This window comes from Botryllus schlosseri, chromosome 10 (assembly GCF_051294905.1).
Source record: "Botryllus schlosseri isolate E-star chromosome 10, Bs_hap1, whole genome shotgun sequence".
In the NCBI taxonomy this organism is placed as follows: domain Eukaryota; kingdom Metazoa; phylum Chordata; class Ascidiacea; order Stolidobranchia; family Styelidae; genus Botryllus; species Botryllus schlosseri.
The window spans coordinates 11,585,289-11,591,298 of record NC_137245.1 but is presented as its reverse complement, the minus strand read 5'-3'; the positions used below and the strand labels follow the sequence as shown (position 1 = coordinate 11,591,298).

At 42.0% G+C, this 6,010-nt stretch overlaps 1 long non-coding RNA gene across 2 annotated transcripts; it reads right to left on the bottom strand.

The window, feature by feature from the left end:
• Positions 1-402: 402 nt before the first annotated feature.
• LOC145449140 (uncharacterized) lies at positions 403-5,585 on the bottom strand. 2 transcript variants are annotated; one of them, XR_013918153.1, is made up of 5 exons: positions 4,397-5,585; positions 942-1,053; positions 742-866; positions 620-683; positions 403-566 (listed from the first exon to the last, which is right to left on the bottom strand). It is a non-coding gene; the product is annotated as an uncharacterized LOC145449140 (long non-coding RNA). The 2 variants fall into 2 exon arrangements; XR_013918152.1 differs by lacking the exon at positions 4,397-5,585 and having other exon boundaries at positions 942-1,137.
• Positions 5,586-6,010: the final 425 nt, after the last annotated feature.

Below are 6,010 nucleotides of genomic sequence, written 5' to 3'. Positions count from 1 at the left end.
CCGCCACACGCCACCCTGCGGCTGAGTCTCTACGTGGCGTCTGGCGTCTGAACGTGTTGAAACGCAGACTGGCGGCTGAATCGCTACATGGCGTCTGGCGTGTGATCGTGTTGAAACGCAGACTGGCGGCTGAATTGCTACATGGCGTCTGGCGTGTGAACGGGTTGTGACGCAGACTGGCGGATGAAGTGCTATATGGCGTCCAACATTTTAGGACGCTGTACTGCAACATGGCGTTCGGCAATTTTGTGACGCTGCGTTAGATATCGGAATCATGAACTGCATGAACCACAATTTTGTATTTCTTTCTAATTAGAGATATAATTCTATTGCCAGGTTTTGCGAAATCAGTAATCCTAATAATTAAAAACAACTGCATAGCCCCGGTTACCCCTGGCTAGTCTCTGCTGCCCCTCCTTACACTCGCATGGAGATGAACGAGAATTCAAGTAACTATATTCAAATTATTCTGCAGTGCAACGAGCACAATAAAAATGATCAGTTTGTAGCTGTTGCCCTGGGTAACAATCCTGGTATGTCCGCGGGTCACAGCCGTCACATGCAACCTATAAAATACTTGGATCATTATACTGGACAAATCAACTTTTCAAATCCATACCCAATCCGTGATCATTGCATTTGACTTCTTCATTTATTGCAATAATTTGCCAATTCTCCGTCATCTGTACAGAAAATAGCTTGATATTATTATTATTTTGCATGTGATATGGAGTAACATACCGGTCTCATCAAGTAGAAGTTGGCCATAGTACTTTCGGTACTCTTCACAAGCTTGGAGCAGAATGATCGAACTGTAGATCTATATCAGGAATTGATGCCCCACTTGTGCAGTAGAGTTCAGCAGCCTAGTGAGAGTAGGGTACAAATCATTTATTTGATTCGAGCCATACTACATAATTATACATGAAAGTATCAAATACCTTCAAAGCAAGTACTCCACAATTATATCCATCTTTTTGTACATCAGTCCTGTCCAATTCAGTCCTTGGACTTGTCACAAACTTTCTTTTGGAGTACTTGCGTAGAAATTGGCTGAGTAAAATAGAAATGAGATACGACCCGTGAATAGCATCACACTAACTCACCGAAACGTCGTTAAAATATCCTTGTAGCAGTGCTCATGGCCCATTGGATCATACAGAAAAACCATGTTTGATTCAACATCAGATATCTGAATAAGTTGACAGAATAACTATCACTAATAGATTAAATTTTCATCATTTCGAAAAGATACTGCAATTAATAGAAGTATTGAAACAAGTTAGAGATAATAAGCAATCCAACACTTTAGTTGTAGTAGAGAGTAGACACGCACATTACACAAAGCAGATGTATTCTATAAGGTGCTATAAGTGTTAGTTTACGAATTTATAATGACGAAGACTGAATCTGCTAGGTCTTGATTATCAGGGTTGTAACCTAGTCACAAGTCAAGTCGAGTCATTTTCAATTCACCACCGAGTCAAGTCCAAGTCCAGATCATAGAGCACAGGTTCGAGTCCGATTCATGGTATTATGACTCGAGTCCTTGTGTTGACTGCAAAGTTTCCAGTTAAAGTCTTGTTAATCCCACTTTTATAACTCTGTTTGGTGATATCAAATGGTTTGCATTATAAGATACTAATTTCCTCACTTTCAGCAGTTTCTGGTCGCATTTTCAAGTACAATAGACAAAATACCAATCGGGTGGTTACGTTACTATTCTTCGAAATTACGATGAAATGTCGGTCTTGGCCGTCTGAGTCTCGAGTCATATGACTTGGTTCGAGTCATCCGAAAATCGTGACTCGACTCAAGTCATGACTCGAGTCATTATAACCCTGTTCTGTTGATTATACTTACTAAAAGAATCCAATGGTTACCGTCACCAGATCCACCTCCATAACATACATATGGAGTGCAGCTATAAATGATTTCTTTGCGACTTTGTCGGCCTGAAATGAATCACTATAGCAGATAACAATTAAATCTCTTGGTACTATGTAGCATACTGTGATTTTTTTGACATGGTTGAACATTCCACCAACAAACCATGCAGTCGCCTGATGACTGGAAACCGCCATTATGTGACTTGCCCACTGCGCAATGATATGTTTTGCTTAGCATTCAGCTACATGTAACTGGAGCAAGTCTAATAATACTTACCTTCTTGCAGATGGCAAAAATAATACAATTCATCAACTGAAAATTTGGAGATGAACAGTAAACACGTTCAATTCCCGCCTTCATAAAAATGACTGTAAATTACCGTATCATTAAGCCAGCCATGCCCATTCAAAAGATATAGGTCGGACGTTGATACAGGCTTCCGATTCAGGATAGCTTCAATCCTGTCTGTTTTGTGCAACGCGGCCCAAACCGAGCTTATTTCTAAAATGAATATTTTTATAACACATTAGTACGAGAGCTATTACTATTTCAAGATATTAAAAATGATACCTTTGAATTTGGATGGAATTAAGTATCCGTTCGATTTTGCGTTTTGTGGTAATCATGTCGGCATCATTTTCAGAGATATCTCTCACAACAACGGGGCAAGATTCGATTATAGGCTGAGACAATGTGTCACAGCATGAATAGGAAGAGATGGAATTGTCTTCAACCTCTTCTCGCGCGGTGGCGGATTGCCACACACATTTGTTAAATGATATTGAAATGATCCGCGCCGCCCAAGAAGTTTAGCGCAGATGGGGCAGTGATAGTGACTTCTGTGCTTGGTCACGCGCTGCATACACTTCAAGCGACATGGTACAATGTAGTCTGGAAAACGTCGGGAACATGTATATGAGCAATGAGAAGTTGGTTTAGAAACCTACAACTTGTCCCCAGCATTCTTAAAATATTACATCTATATCGACAGACAAAACTTGTTTTGTTTGACAATTCCATATAAAATATATAATCAATCAATCAATCAGTTTTATTGATATTATTATTATTATGCACATGTTACAATGTCATTCTATATACCTGTATAAATATATATTAAAATGTCAAACTCCGAATTGAGAGGGCAAAGGATACCCCTGAATTTAGTATTTCATCCAGACATGCTGCAAATACAATTACAATTACTTTAAGAAGAAGAATTTCAAACTGAGTATTGGATAAATTAATATTTTAGCGTTTGTCATCTGCTGCAGTGGATGTAACGGGGTGCATCTAACTTGTATATGTCGACGCGTGGCGTCGGGTATATCAGCTATGCAGCCGCCACGGGCTGCGTCTAATTTGTGCTTGTCGATTGTCGCCGTTTCGAGTCTGTATGTATATCGTCTATCCTCTATCGAGATTCCACAGGATGCATCTAATTTGTACATTCCGACGCTTTGCGTCTGGAATATCAACTATTCAGACGCCACGGGAGCATCTAACTTGTATATGTCGACGCGTGGCGTCGGATATATCAGCTATGCAGCCGCCACGGGCTGCGTCTAATTTGTGCATGTCGATTGTCGCCGTTTCGAGTCTGTATGTATATCGTCTATCCTCTATCGAGATTCCACAGGATGCATCTAATTTGTACATTCCGACGCTTTGCGTCTGGAATATCAACTATTCAGACGCCACGGGAGCATCTAACTTGTATATGTCGACGCGTGGCGTCGGATATATCAGCTATGCAGCCGCCACGGGCTGCGTCTAATTTGTGCTTGTCGATTGTCGCCGTTTCGAGTCTGTATGTATATCGTCTATCCTCTATCGAGATTCCACAGGATGCATCTAATTTGTACATTCCGACGCTTTGCGTCTGGAATATCAACTATTCAGACGCCACGGGAGCATCTAACTTGTATATGTCGACGCGTGGCGTCGGATATATCAGCTATGCAGCCGCCACGGGCTGCGTCTAATTTGTGCATGTCGATTGTCGCCGTTTCGAGTCTGTATGTATATCGTCTATCCTCTATCGAGATTCCACAGGATGCATCTAATTTGTACATTCCGACGCTTTGCGTCTGGAATATCAACTATTCAGACGCCACGGGTGCATCTAACTTGTATATGTCGACGCGTGGCGTCGGATATATCAGCTATGCAGCCGCCACGGGCTGCGTCTAATTTGTGCATTTCGATTGTCGCCGTTACGAGTCTGTATGTATATCGTCTATCCTCTATCGAGATTCCATAGGATGCATCTAATTTCTACATTCCGACGCTTTGCGTCTGGTATATCAACTTGGCGTCGGACATATCAACTAGGCAGACGCCACTGGCTGCGTCTAATTTGTACGTGCTGACGTCTTGCGTCTGATGTAATCTACGTAACTACGTCGCTAGCCAGCTACGTCATGCGATTATGAATAAAAAGGCTAGTTCTAAGAAGTGCGAAGGACGGTATGCAAGTAGGCTAGAAAACAAAATCTCGACAAACCTTGTAAATCTGGCCGGACGGTATGTTCTACACGGTTAGCCCAGTGTACTACCTCAATATGATCATGTAGCTTTTACACAGTTTCAAAACTGATGTCGCATAGACTGCAACTATTTTCTTCAACTGTAACGATTTTGATAAGGTGCGTCAAGTCCTCAGCTAAAGTCATTTCTGCCATTGCTACGAGGAAACTCATCCAGCAACCAAACAAATAACTGTAGCAGCATAGTGTCGATCTCATTTCGCCAGACAGCATTGTTGCGTCACTATGTTACTCTGCATAACAATTAAAAATTCGAGGCTTATTATGGGGGTTCCGGGGCAGCGAACGAAATATAATTTATATTTTTGTAATCAGTGCAGCGTCAGCTTTCAATTGATACCCGTTTCATCAAATTGAATGGTCAGCAAGCCAGTCAAAAATCGCCGTCAATTTGCCTTTGACTAAATGTAACTGAAGTATGACGTAGACCGATTTCATTGAGCCGTGAGATTTACTTGTGTCGACACCACTGAGCTATATAAACACCATATAGGACACTATGGTACCAGACATTATTCCTCCATCGAGGAAGATAATATTGCAGCGATAAATCACTTTGATTCATCAGCACTCCCTTCCATCTCGATGAGTAACTTTGCCTATAAATCATATCCTATACACCAGACGCAATGCAACTGGCTACCTACACACGGCACAGCGTCTCAAAATTGCCAGACGCCCAACGCCATGTCGCAGTACGGTGTCCTAAAATGTTGGACGCCAGTCGCCATATAGCACTTCATCCGCCAGTCTGTGTTTCAAGCCGATCACACTCCAGACGCCATGTAGCAATTCAACCGCCAGTCTGCGTTTCAACCACTGAGCTATATAAACCTGGCAATAGAATTATATCTCTAATTAGAAAGAAATACAAAATTGTGGTTCAGTTCATGATTCCGATATCTAACGCGGCGTCACAAAATTGCCGAACTCTATGTTGCAGTACAGCGTCCTAAAATGTTGGACGCCATATAGCACTTCATCCGCCAGTCTGCGTCACAACCAGTTCACACGCCAGACGCCATGTAGCAATTCAGCCGCCAGTCTGCGTTTCAACACGTTCACACGCCAGACGCCAAGTAGAGACTCAGCCGCAGGGTGGCGTTTGGCGTGTGGCGGGTTGGCGTCTAGCGGGTTTAACCCCGTCTCTAAAAACATGATGTTCAATTTATGTTTATTCACTGAAATAATTTAGAGCATACTTCGAGCTAACCGATCGGGGGTTTGGGTTGCAGCAGTTTCGGTCTTGGTAAGAGGTCAAAGTTCTGTCGGTATTTTGGGAACTTTTGTATAGGAAATATTTCGCGCTTTAATCGCGCTCGAGGACCATTCGACTATAATAAACCATATAATTATGGTGTGTGGTATATTCAGTGTCAAATCAATGTTGTTATATCAACAATCGGGTACAGTCTCATTGCCTGTGGTTCGAGCCCTCCCAAATTCACATCGGCGATTGGCAATAATTACGTGGAAATTAATGGTATAGATTTTGTCTTAGTGCTTTGTGTAACTACAAGTAAGTCAACTAAGAATTGGAGGCATCTATCTGCTCACATTGAATTTATTAC